This window comes from Ovis canadensis, chromosome 1 (assembly GCF_042477335.2).
Source record: "Ovis canadensis isolate MfBH-ARS-UI-01 breed Bighorn chromosome 1, ARS-UI_OviCan_v2, whole genome shotgun sequence".
Classification (NCBI taxonomy): Eukaryota; Metazoa; Chordata; class Mammalia; order Artiodactyla; family Bovidae; genus Ovis; species Ovis canadensis.
Genome location: NC_091245.1, coordinates 79,310,552 through 79,324,154, shown reverse-complemented (window position 1 = coordinate 79,324,154; position 13,603 = coordinate 79,310,552). Strand labels below are relative to the sequence as shown.

The following is a 13,603-nucleotide window of genomic DNA, read 5'->3' as shown; positions in this document are numbered from 1 at the left end:
ACGACCGAGGATGAGATGGCTTTATGGCATCACTGACTCAATGAACATGAGTCTGAGTGAACTCCAGGAGTTGGTGATGGACAAGGAGGCCTGGCGTGCTGCGATTCATGGGGTCACGAAGAGTCAGACACGACTGAGCAACTGAACTGAACTTTGCTGTTTATTTGCTGAGTTGTGTCCAACTCTTTTGTGATCCCGTGGACTGTAGCCCACCAGGCTCCTCTGTCCATGGGATTTCCCAGGCAAAATACTGTAGCGGGCTGTCATTCTCTTCTCCAGAGGATCTTTCTGACTCGGGGATCAGATCTGCATCTCCTGCATTGCAGGTGGATTCATAACTGCTGACCCACCTTCTGGTTAAATCCCAAAGTGAAAGTGAAAGTGTTAGTCTCTCAGTCGTGTTTGACTCTTTGTGATCCCATGGACTGCAACCCACCAGGCTCCTCTGTCCATGGAATTCTCCAGGCAAGAATACTGGAATGGATCTTCCTGACCAAGGGATGAAACCCAGATCTTCTGCATTGCAGGTGAATTCTCTACAGTCTGAGCCACCAAGGAAAGGATTCTTACAATTGCAAGCAATTAGAGAAAGCTGGAGCTAAAGGTGGAGAAAGTGATCAGGATAAAGGGGAAGAAGTTACTGGATGAGGAAACCAGGAAGAAAAGATGAAAATGGTCGGGAGGAAGGGAGGCTGGACACCTGTAATATCTAGATGAAAGAGACACAGGATGATCTAACCCAGAGGCACAAAAACACCAGGACTCATCAAGATCCTTATGACAGTGCCACGTCTGGCTTTTCCCCAGGACAGGTCAGTGCCTCATGTGGTGCTGAGTGAAATATTTGTGGATGAAGGTATTAAGAAACTATCAGGTGTGTTTCTTTATAATCCTTATACTTGTGAACCATACTTTTTCTCTTTGGAAAGCAAAGTTTAAACTCACTATCTCTGTTTACCAATCTGATCACATGGATCACAGCCTTATCTAACTCAATGCACCTATGAGCCATGCCCTGTAGGGCCACCCAAGATGGACAGGTCATGGTGGAAGTTCTGACAAAACGTGGTCCCCTGGAGAAGGGAATGGCAAACCACATCAGTATTCTTGCCTTGAGAACCCCATGAACAATATGAAAAGGCAAAAAGATAGGATACTGAAAGACGAACTCCCAAGGTCAGTAGGTGCCCAATATGCTACTGGAGATCAGTGGAGAAATAATTCCAGAAAGAATGAAGAGACAGAGCCAAAGCAAAAACAACACCCAATTGTGGACGTGACCAGTGATGGAAGTAAAGTCTGATGCTGAAAAGAGCAATATTGCATAGGAACCTGGGATGTTAGGTCCATGAATCAAGGTAAATTGCAAGTGGTCAAACAGGAGATGGCAAGAGTGAACATTGACATTTTAGGAATCAGTGAACTCAAATGGACCGGAATGGGTGAATTTAACTCAGATGAACAATATAACTATTACTGTGGGCAAGAATCCCTTAGGAAAAAAATGGAGTAGCCTTTATAGTCAAAAAAATAGTCTGAAATGCAGTACTTGGATGCAATCTCAAAAATGACAGAATGATCTCTGTTCAATTCCGAGGCAAACTATTCAATATCACAGTAATCCAAGTCAATGCCCCAACCAGTAACACTGAAGAAGCTGAAGTTGAATGGTTCTATGAAGACCTAGAAGACCTTTTAGAACTAACATCCAAAAGAGATGTCCTTCTCAGTATAGGGGACTGGAATGCAAAAGTAGGAAGTCAAGAGATACCTGGAGTAACAGGCAAATTTGGCCTTGGAGTACAAAATGAAGCAGGAAAAAAGCTGGCAGAGTTTTGCTAAGAGAACGCACTGGTCATAGCAAACACCCTCTTTCCACAACACAAGAGAAGACTCTACACATGGACATCACCAAGTGGTCAACACCAAAATCAGACTGATTCTATTCTTTGCAGCCAAAGGTGGAAAAGCTCTATACAGTCAGCGAAAACAAGACTGGGAGCTGACTGTGGCTCAGATCATGAACTCCTTATTGCCAAATTCAGACTTAGATTGAAGAAAGTAGGGAAAACCACTAGACCATTCAGGTGTGACCTAAATCAAATCCCTTATGATTATACAGTGGAAGTGACAAATAGATTCAAGGGATTAGATGTGATAGAGTGCCTGATGAACTATGGATGGAGGTTCATGACATTGTACAGGAGGCAGTGATCAAGACCATCCCTAAGAAAAAGAAATGCAAAAAGGTAAAATGGTTGTCTGAGGAGGTCTTACAATTATCTGAGAAAAGAAGAGAAGCTAAAGGCAAAGGAGGAAAGGAAAGATATACTCATTTGAATGCAGAGTTCCAAAGAATAGCAAGGAGAGATAAGAAAGCCTTCCTCAGTGATCAGTGCAAAGAAATAGAGGAAAACAATAGAATGGGAAAGTCTAGAGATCTCTTCAAGAAAATTAGAGATACCACGGGAACATTTCATGCAAAGATGGGCAAAACAAAGGATAGAAATGGTATGGACCTAACAGAAGCAGAAGATATTAAGAAGAGGTGGCAAGAATACACAGAAGAACTATACAAAAAAAGATCTTCATGACCAGATAACCATGATGGTATGATCACTCACCTAGAGCTAGACGTCCTGGAATAAGAAGTGAAGTAGGTCTTAGGACACATCACTACAAACAAAGCTAGTGGAGGCAATGGAATTTCAGTTGAGCTATTTCAAATCCTAAAAGATGATGCTGTGAAAGTGCTGGACTCAATATGCCAGCTAATTTGGAAAACTCAGCAGTGGCCACAGGACTGGAAAAGGTCAGTTTTCATTCTGATCCCAAAGAAAGGCAATGCTAAAGAATATTCAAATGACCACACAATTGCACTCATCTCACACACTAGCAAAGTAATACTTCAACAGTATGTGAACCATGAACTTCCAGATGTTCAAGCTGGATTTAGAAAAGGCAGAGGAAGCAGAGATCAAATTGCCAACATCCGTTGGATCAGAAAAAAACAAAACAGTTCCAAAAAATTATCTACTTCTGGTTTATTGACTATTCCAAAGCCTTTGACTGTGTGCATCACAACAAACTATGGAAAATTCTTCTAGAGATGGGAATACCATACCACCTGACCTGCCTCCTGAGAAATCTGTGTGCAGGTCAAGAAGCAACAGTTAGAACTGGACATGGAACAACAGACTGGTTCCAAGTCAGGAAAGAAGTGTGTCAAGGCTGTATATTGTCACCCTGATTGTTTAACTTATATGAAGAGTACATCATGAGAAATGCCAGGCTTGATGAAGCATAAGCCGGAATCAAGATTGCAGGGAGAAATATCAGTAACCTCAGATATGCAGATGACACCATCCTTATGGCAGAAAGCAAAGAAGAACTAAAGAGCCTCTTGATGAAAATGAAAGAGGAAAGTGAAAAAGTTGGCTTAAAACTCAGCATCAGAAAACAAAGATTATGACATCCAGTCTCATTACTTCATGGCAAATAGATAAGGAAACAATGGAAACAGTGACAGACTTTATTTTGGCGGGCTCCAAAATCGCTGTAGATGATGACTGCAGGCCATGAAATTAAAAGATGCTTACTCCTTGGAAGAAAAGTTATGACCAACCTAGACAGCATATTCAAAAGCAGAGACATTACTTTGTCAACAAAGGTCTGTCTAGTAAAAGCTATGATTTTTCCGGTAGTCATGTATGGCTGTGAGATTTGGACGATAAAGAAAGCTGAGCACAGAAGAACTGATGCTTTTGAACTGTGTGGAGAAGACTCTTGAGAGTCCCTTGGACTGCAAGGAGATCCAACCAGTCCATTCTAAAGGAAATCAACCCTGAATATTCACTGGGAGAACTGATGCTGAAACTGAAACTCCAATACTTTGGCCACCTATGGGATGAGCTGACTCATTTGAAAAGCCCCTGACGCTGGGAAAGATTGAGGGCAGGAACAGATGGGGACGACAGAGGAGGAGATGGTTGGATGACATCACTGACTCAATGGACATGAAATTGAGTAAGCTCTGGGAGTTGGTAATGGACAGGGCAGCCTACCATGCTGCAGTCCACAGGTCACAAATAGTTAGACACGACTGGTCAACTGACTTTAACTGATCTCTGTTTAATTTCCCAGGTCATCTTCACATTTGCTAGGTTACTGTTTCATAATGTGTCACTTAGGCATTTACCTGTTGCAAATAACATACATTTTAGGTTACTTGTTGTGTTTGACTTTAACACTGTAAATATACAAAGGAAGGCAAGAAAGCATCATAGGATTACATATCAATGGAGTTCCTCTTGAGGAGTCCAAAAGGAAAGCAATGAAAGTTCCTTTCTGTTTTGCAGCTCAAAGCCAGTCCTGGTCACCTGCTCATGCATTTTTGCCTCAGAAGCATCTTTGCCTCTGTTTCTCCCTCTGGTCGACTCTTCAGGACTAAGCTTCTCTCTCCTCCTCTGCTTCTTTCCCTCTGCTGCTCCTGTGCCACCTCTCCCCTCCTTCTACCTTGCATCAGACTTCCACACGGAGACAACATGAAGGAGACAACCCCACCAGTGAGGGCTGCTCCCCCTGGATCGAGTTCTTGCACCTGTGAGTCTCACGGGCTAATCCACAGGATCTCAATGGCCAGGGTGCCCAGCCCCTCTCCATTCTGTCCAGGAGGCAACGTATGTGAGGAGAGCTCCCTGAAGCTGCTTGAAGGACTCAGAATGTGGCAATCACTTAGAATTTCATGGAATTTCATTCATTTCAATTTATATAGGAAAACAAATATCACAGAACTATCCAGAATTAGAAGAACATTGGAAACATCATTTATCCAAATCTGACTTCCTGAAATTCCAACCACTCACTACCCACTATCTCCAGCAGACCTGCCCTCCCCACAGACCTCTTCATCTCAGCTGAAGACTTCTCTATCCTTCCAATCACTAAAAGTTGAATTCATCCTAGATTCCTCTCTATCTCTCATGCCCCACATCTGATCTGACTAGAAATCCTGTTAATGCCCCTTTTAAAATATATCCAGAAACTTAGAACTTCTCACATCTCCATCATTATCACCGTGGTCCAAATCACCATCACCACCAGCCTGGATTTATTGCTGATGCTCCTAACTGGTCCCCACCTTGCTCCCTACCTATACTCACTTCCTCGTCCAACTATTCTCAACACCACAGCCAGAGTGATCCCTCTAAACATTGGTCAGATCATGTCACGTGACTGTTCAGGGCTCTCCAGTAGGTCTCATGTCTCTTAGAAAAAAGCCAAAGAACAGCCTGTAGGGCTGACATGATTTGCCCTCTCCACTTCCTGTTCTTCACCCCTCTCACTCTTGCTCACCCAGTGGCAACCACACTGGCCTCCTTGATGTTTCTATAATACATCAGACACGCTCCTACGTCTAGCCCTTGCACTGGCTTTTCTCTCATTCTAGAGTACTCTTTTCCCAGATAAGCACACGGATAATGCTAACAAACCACCTCACTTAAAATCGCCCCAGCATTCCCAACCCTGCCACACACACCTGCCCTATTGTTGTTTGATCACTAAGTCATGTCCAACTCTTTGTGACCCCATGGACTGTAGCCCACCAGGCTCCTGTGTCCATGGGATTCTCCAGGCAAGAATACTAGTGTGGGTTGCCATTTCCTTCTCCAGGGGATCTGCCCAACCCAGGGATCACACCTTAGTCTCCTGCATTGACAGGCAGGTTCCTTACCACTGAGCCACCCAGGAAGCCCACATACCTGCCCTACATGATGCTCTGTAACGTATCATATAATTTACTTATTTGTTATGGTTTTGGTGTGGGGGTTTTAGTTTTATTTTTCGTTTTGATCTCTCTCCCTCAGATCCTGATAGAATGAATGAAAGCTCCATGAAGTAATCGAGACCAATCTTTGCAATAAATATTTCAATATTTCTTTCAATAAACATTTGTTGGTGAATTCCTGACTTACAGGACAACTGACACAACATTCTGAGCTTATTTAGAAGAGATCAAGTATTGTGAGAATTCAACTGCGGTTTGGGGTTTGGTACAATGGGTTGAAAAAAATTATGATTTGCAAAGTACATTTTCTTTCTTTCCTATTATCTGTCTTTTGATCACCAGTCTGTACTGATGGCGATTTATACATAGATAATGATGTGCTAGTTCCCATAAATAGGTTCATGTCAGTGAGTTAATCCACTAGCTTATAAAGAGATCAGCATGGTTCAGGGAGGATGAAAAGTTATGATTCTCATCTTCAAAGAACTGACATGTAGCATCCATGAATTAATCCACAATACTCTGGTGCAAGAAATTGTTGCACGCTTTTGTGTGTGTGTGTCTCTAAATCAGACTAAATCAGCTCCACTCCTTTAGGCTGAGATCATCTTCTGTAGGCCCCCAGGTTGACACTGGCTGCCACATGTCCCCATCAGTGGTCCCACTAACTCCTGGGTGCTGACACAAGTCCATGACATTCCCAGAACTTCCCACCACCAACCACTCTTGCTAACTTTGGAGTACACTCATCTTCCATGTCACATGGTCACCTCTTTCTTAAAACAGTGTCGGGACTTCCCTGGTGGTCCACTGGCTAAGACTCTGTGCCCCCAGTGCAGGAGGTCTGCTCAGGGGACTGAATCCCATGTGCCATCACTAAGGGTTCACATGCTGCAACTAAAGATGTGCACGCCGCAGTGAAGATCAAAGATCCTGTACATTGTGACTAAGCCCCGGTGCAGCCAAGCAAATAAATAAATTTGAAAAGAGATGGAGAGATTAAAAAATTAAACGGTGTCAAACTCTAGTCCCTCTCTCTCAATGATTCTGAACTATAAAGATTTGCTACTTCAGCATAACAAATTGCAGTGGGTGGTAAGGAGCTCCATGGGACACAAGGAATCAGAGCGTAATTCATCTTTTTGCCTGATGTAATAACTCTGATAAGATACAACCACCTCAGAATGATTACAACAAAAGGAATTATAAGATAAATCTTCTAAATTGAATGCATAAAATTTCAAACAATAGATAATAAGGAATTGATCTAAATGCGTTTGAATTTATCAGAGGAGTGTTCCTGGAAGAAGTGGATTTTCAATCAGTCCTGGAACAGGTAAAGAGAGATTGAAGTTTTCCAATAAAGAAAGGACAATATTCTCTTTGGTGGACAAGAGAGGAGAAAGGAAGACAGCACCAAGATAGGAAATAGTGAGTCATCTATTAGGGAGGAGAGCTGGAGGGTTCTGATGTGAGTACCATAGTCACTGGAGGGTCGGGGAGGGGCAACTCTCCACCACGGCAGACCTGCAAGTCTACAGTGCGGCAGACTCGGCTGGAAATCCAAACACAGCAAGCATGACTCAAGACTGATTTAGATTCTCGGAAGAAAAACAGGGGAATGAAAATATGCCCGTAAGAGACAACCCACACAAAGAGAAAAGACCAAATACCACAAAGAAAACTCCCAAGGGTGGCATCGGGTACTCCATTCCAACCGAAGCATAAAATTTCAACTGTATTGCATTTCCCAGAGCTACTTCTGTCACCAGGCTCATCAAATCCAATTCCTCATTTTGGTGGTCAAAAAACTGAAACCACAGAGACTCAATAATGTAAAGAAACTTCATCTGTCTGTATTTTCCGAGATGGTGCTAGGCTTTGTACCGTTTCTCTGTCTCGGACAATCAAACTCCTTAAAAAGACAAAGAGTGGTAATAGTACAGAAGACCTGTCAAGAAAAAGGAAGGGTTTTTAACAACCAAAAGGAATGCTATGCTCTTCAAAGTAGTTTCTAAGTAGTTTCACTATTACTTTAAAGTAGTAGTATATACTTGGTTCCAGCTGCTAGCACGCAGGAACACACCTTTTTATTATTTCCAAAATTTATTCAATCTTTATCCTTTGAAGTATGTGATTATGCAAAATTGCCCAGAGTTCTTTGGTTCAAGTTCTGGTGACTAAAGTATGTGATCAGGCAGGGTAAACTACCATCTTTATTAAAGTTAATAGATGGACTTTCTTATGTGGTTCCTTATGGAACTGTGTTATGGAGAGCTCTTGTTTTTTACTCTCTTGGGCGCTAAAGGGGCAATGGATGGTTTCCATGGTCCCTGAAGTCAGGAAACTTACACATTAAGGCGGTACTTACACAGGTTGGCGTGAAAAAGTGAAATACCTGATGTGTGAGAAGAGACTGAATCCTTAGTTTGGTTGGAGGTACAGGGAAAGCAGCATTTATCTGGTAGTTGGGGAATAACTAGAATCAATATGCAAATAAAGGAGTGGAAGGAATATTCCAAATGGAGTAAGAATAACAAAATCACAGCAATGTGAAAGTGCAGGGTGAGTTCAAGAAATAAATAGTCCTGTGGTTGGGGCAACAGGCACTTGGGAGATGGTGGTGGAAGATGAAACCGGATGATGAGGGAACATAAACATCAGACTCAGGATTGCACCAGATCCAGGAGAGCACTTCCTGGCATATTCGGAACAACCCGACTTTGTTAGAATAAACAGGTCACTTCCCCAGCTGAGTATTTTGAAGGACAACACTCTGGAATGCTCAAAGTCCAGGATCACAAAAACACACATCAGTCTCCATAACTTGACAACCACATCTGATACTTACATATTTCTGTAGAGAAAAAGTAGGCACCAATAAGGGAAGAAATCAGGCTTCAGGGCACCAAATGAGTTATCAGCAGACCAATAACAGGAGAATCAGTTCTGCTGGGCAGTCTCTCATGAGAGGTTACAGACTACAAAGATAAACTCTTCCAGGAAGCCCTCTTGAGCAAAATCTATTTCTGTCTCAGGGGAACTTGAGAGGTCTCTCCGAGGGTCAGGAGTTAGTGGGGGAAGAGGTGGCAGGGATTCAGATTCATGGACTGAGCTTGGAAAGAGCTCAGCCTTGTGAAGAGCTGAGGTGGACAGAAACAGAGAAAGAAGCCGGGTGGACTCTCCAGAACCACCACAGGATGGAAGTGATGGGGGTTTGAGAGGAAGACCCCAGAAGACCTAGCCTGTGGGTGCCCAAGATGAACACAGAAATCGAGCAGGGGCCTGTGGGGCTCCAGGACATGGAGGCCTTTCTGTCCCCCATTTCTGGTAGGCAAGACTCCAGCTTCCATGACCTTCCCTGAGTTCCAAAAGGCAGATTCAAGGGAGGAGCAGTCAAGAAATCACCTGGCACAAGATTAAAAGGAACAGAGAAGCTCATCAAGATTAGGAAGGTGACACCTGAGATAAGGGAGTGCAAGCCCTGCTCCCACTCTAATCTTGTCAGGAACCCCAACTTTGACCCACTGTTATAAGAACTCTCACCAAGTTCTCTGGAGTTGAGACACTTGCTTTTTCAAGGCAGAAGCCTAGTGTGTCTCCCTTTGCCCGGCAAAGGAACAGAGCTATTCTTTTCTACTTCACCTAAAACTCTGTCTCCAGGATTTGATTTGGCATCGATGTACAGAGAGGCTGAGCTTTTGATAACAACATCAGGGTTCAAGATAGAACAGCCATGTTCATGCTCATCACTTCAATTTGTGTCCGACTCTTTGCGACCCTCTAGACTGTAGCCTGCCAGGCTCCACTGTCCATAGCATTTCCCAGGCAAGAATACTGAAGCGGGTTGCCATTTCCTTCTGCAGGGGATCTTCCCCACCCATGCATCGAACCTATGTCTCCTGCAGATCCTGCATTGCAGGCAAATTCTTTACCATTGAGCCACTGAGGAAGCCCAGAACAGTCATTGCCCCACAACTAATTCTGAACACCACCAGCTGGGAGTCCAGGGCTACCAAAATAATTCCCTGTCCTGGTCAGAACTGGCCTTAAAAGAGTGGCTGTCAAGTTTGAGATAACACCACGGTGACCTGGAGGGCTTATCAAAGCACAGATTGCTGATATTGTCAAAATGTAACAGGTGGCAAAGGGGCACAACTTTTGAAAGAATGACATAGCCCAAGGACACAACATAAACCAAGATGGCTGACAAGACTAGACCTTGATCCTCAATCAGCAAGTGAAATGACACCCAGAGGTGTCATGACAGTTCCCAGGCACTGTCAAAGAGTGAGCAATGGCCCAAATCCTGGAAACCTCCACCCCTTCCCCAAAATAGCTAGAATAATCCTCCCACTCATTAGCATATGAAATTACCCAGCCTATAAAAACTAACATGCCTTTCTCTCAGCCACACTCACCCTCTGCAGTGGCCCACACTCTGGAGTGTGCTTCTCTCCAAATCTAAATAAATCCACTTCTTACCTATCACTTGGTCTCTCACTGAATTCTTTCTGCAATGAGACATCAAGAACCTGAGCTTCATTAGGTCCTGAAACCAGATACCATAGGTTTTGGCTGGGTTTGAGTCCCAGCACATGGATTCAAGTCCCAATCTGAGGTAAACAGTTTCAAAAACACCTCAGTTTCTGATTCAGTAGGTCTGAGATGGGTTGAAGAGTTTAACTTCCTAAGGATTTCCCAGATAGTGCCAATGTTGTTAGGAACCACTGACCTAGAACTTGATGGGCCAGAGTGCCAAGGGAAGAGCCAATTTTGACTCCAAGCTGGATGTGTTTCTTTACTTTTAAACTTTGTTTTTCACTGTTTTTGTTACAATAATCATACATAAAAAGCAGAGACATCGCTTTGCCAACAAAGTCAGTAGGGTCGAGCTACGGTTTTTCCAGTAGTGATGATTTAGTCGCTAATTCATGTCTGACTCTTGCGACCCCCATGGACTATAGTCCACCAGGCTCCTTTGTCCATGAGATGCTCCAGGCAAGAATACTGGAGTGGGTTGCCATTTCCTTCTCCAGGGGATCTTCCTGACCCAGGAATCAAACTTGGGATTACAGGCATATTCTTACCCAACTGAGCTACAAGGGAAGCCCCTGGTTTCCCCAGTAGTCATGTATACAGATGTGATAATTGAACTGTAAAAAAGGTTGAGCATCCAAGAATTGCTATCAAATTGTGGTGCTGGAGAAGACTCTTGAGAGTCCCTTGGACTGCAAGGAGATCCAACCAGTCAATACTAAAGGAAACCAACCCTGAATATTCACTGGAAGGGCTGATGCTGAGGCCAAACTCCAATACTTTGGCCACCTGATGGGAAGAGCCAACTCATTAAAAAAGACCCTGATGCTGGGAAAGATTGAGGGCAGGAAGAGAAGGAGGCAATAGAGGACGAAATGGTTGGATGGCATCATTGGACTCAGCGGACAGGAGTTTGATCAAACTTTGGGAGCCAGTGAAGGACAGGGAAACCTAGTGTGCTACTGTCCATGGGGTCACAAAGAGTCAGACAAGGCTGACTTAGAGACTGAGCAACAGCACTCATATGTAATGGCCTGCCTCAGGGAACTCCACCCCTCTGCCTGAGGAAATTAACAGATCCCCTCCCGGAAGCAGGGCTTCCTTTGCAGCTCAGCTGGTAAAGAACCAGCCTGCCAATGCAGGAGGCCTGGGTTTGATTCCTGGGTTGGGAAGATCCTTTGGAGGAGGGCATGGCAACCCACTCTAGCATTCTTGCCTGGAGAATTCCATGGATAGAGAAGCCTGGCAGGCCACAGTCCATAGGATCACAAAGAGTTGGACACGATAGAGCGACTCAACACAGATGGCAGCTCCCTGAGGTCAGCCATTCCAGGAGATATTTGCAAGGTCCTTGCTTCTTCAACTCCTCCTCCTCTCTGTCCTATAAAAGAACCTGGCATCTAGACCCCTGAGAAGACAGATTACTTTGAGACTTTAGTCTGCTGTCTCCTCAGTCAGCTGGCGTTCTGAGTAGTCACATTCCCTGCCTTAACACCTTGTCTCTCAGGTTAATAGGCCGGTCAAGGGACGAGCTGACTGAGCTTGGCCTCGGTGACAAGAGCACTCGGGCAAAGTCTTCTGTAGCTGAATCTAAGCAAGGGATTTTATATGGCCAGGAGACTGATAAGTAGCAAAAAACAGCAGTCAGGGCAGTGGCAGTGCTATAGAAAGAGGAGAAAGTGAAGTGTCTCCTACTTTACAGTCTATGGGAAATTGAGTGGAATTTGTGTCCTACTCTTGCGTGAAAATTGTATAAATCTTAATTACATTGAATTGGTGATTTTCAGGTCTATATATATATCCTACTTTTCTATATATTCATTCTATTAATCTTTAAGAGCTGCATACAGACAGTCCAACTAAAAATCTTATTTTTTTTTAAAAAATCATTATAATATACAGTGGAACTATATGTAACATTGCCCTGTATTTTCCAAGACTCCTGTAAATGTGTTATCATACTTTTGTAATTTAAAAAAAAGACAGAAAAAGGACATCAGGAAAAAAACTAATAAAATCTATAAAATATGGAGTGTACTTAATGTAAAAAAAAAAGAGGAGAGGAAGGGAAGGAATTCAAGAAGGAGTCTGGCCATTTGCCCAGAGCACCCACCTGCTGGAGGAGGAAGGAGCGGAATCACTGGCCTTCACGAGCCGTCCACAGCTCTGCTGTCACCTGGCTGCCTCTGGAAGCACCTCCGGCAGGGGTCCCCAGTTTCCAGGATCTGATGCCGGATGGTCTGAGGTAGAGCTGATGCAATAGTCATAGAAATAGAGTGCACAGTAAATGGAAAGCCCTTGGATTATCCCCAAACCTCCCAATACCTCACCAGTCTGTGGAAAAATTGTCTTCCACTAAACCAGTCTCTCGGAGAAGGCAGTGGCACCCCACTCCAATACTCTTGCCTGAAAAGTCCCATAAACGGAGGATCCTGGAAAGCTGTGGTCCATGGGGTCGCTGAGGGTCAGACACGACTGAGCAACTTCATTTACACGCGTTGGAGAAGGAAATGGCAGCCCACTCTAGTATTCTTGCCTGGAGAACCCCAGGGACGGGGGAGCCTGGTGGGCTGCCGTCTATGGGGTCACACAGAGTCAGACACGACTAAAGTGACTTAGCAGCAGCAGCAAACCGGTCTCTGGTGCCAAGAAGGTTAGGGACTGCTATCCTAGATAGGGAGCTTTTCAAATATACCAGACTGTAGGCCCCACACACTGCAGATTAAATCAGAATCCCTGCAGGTGGACCCTGACTGTGGGCACGAAGCAAGCGCCCAGGTGATTCTCACACGCAATAAGGACTGAGGGCCATTCTCTAAGGAGAATCTGATTCTACGTGAAGGAGGAAGAGACTTTATCATGGTGGATCTATGGAATGAGGAGTTCATCTCCAGTTACCTTAACCTTGGCAAGATTTCCGCTCTGACTGGTCCTCCCTCAGCTCTGCCCTTCTCAGTCCTTCAGATTGTTTTCACTGCTGGTGATAGTCCCAGAGTCCGCGTAGCGTCTTTGCTCTGCTCCCCCCATGCCTTGCTAACTGTGAATCACCACTGTGGTCACAGCAGTCAAACATCCTTAGAACTGAAAACACCGAACCAGGCACTTTCCTAGAGGTCTCTTTCCTCTTGTCTCTCAGAGGCCTGACACCAAGAGCAAGTTCAAGAGATTTCTTGGTCTCTGCACAGCTACAAGTCTATGAATCATTCATTTCATAGCAAATAAAAAATACAGGTTCAAAGAGTCATGAAATGCCCTAGTGAAAAAGAAGATGTATGG

The 13,603-nt window shown here is 44.2% G+C and overlaps 1 long non-coding RNA gene across 1 annotated transcript in view; it reads right to left on the bottom strand.

Annotated features, from left to right (window-relative positions):
• LOC138445301 (uncharacterized) overlaps positions 1–13,303 on the bottom strand; it is a 313,499-nt gene extending 300,196 nt beyond the window's left edge. The window contains exons 1-2 of the long non-coding RNA XR_011258798.1: positions 13,226–13,303; positions 12,441–12,578 (exon numbers count right to left, since the gene is read on the bottom strand). This is a non-coding gene — a long non-coding RNA (uncharacterized lncRNA). The remainder of the gene's footprint in view (positions 1–12,440; positions 12,579–13,225) is intronic.
• Between the last annotated feature and the right edge of the window lie 300 nt (positions 13,304–13,603).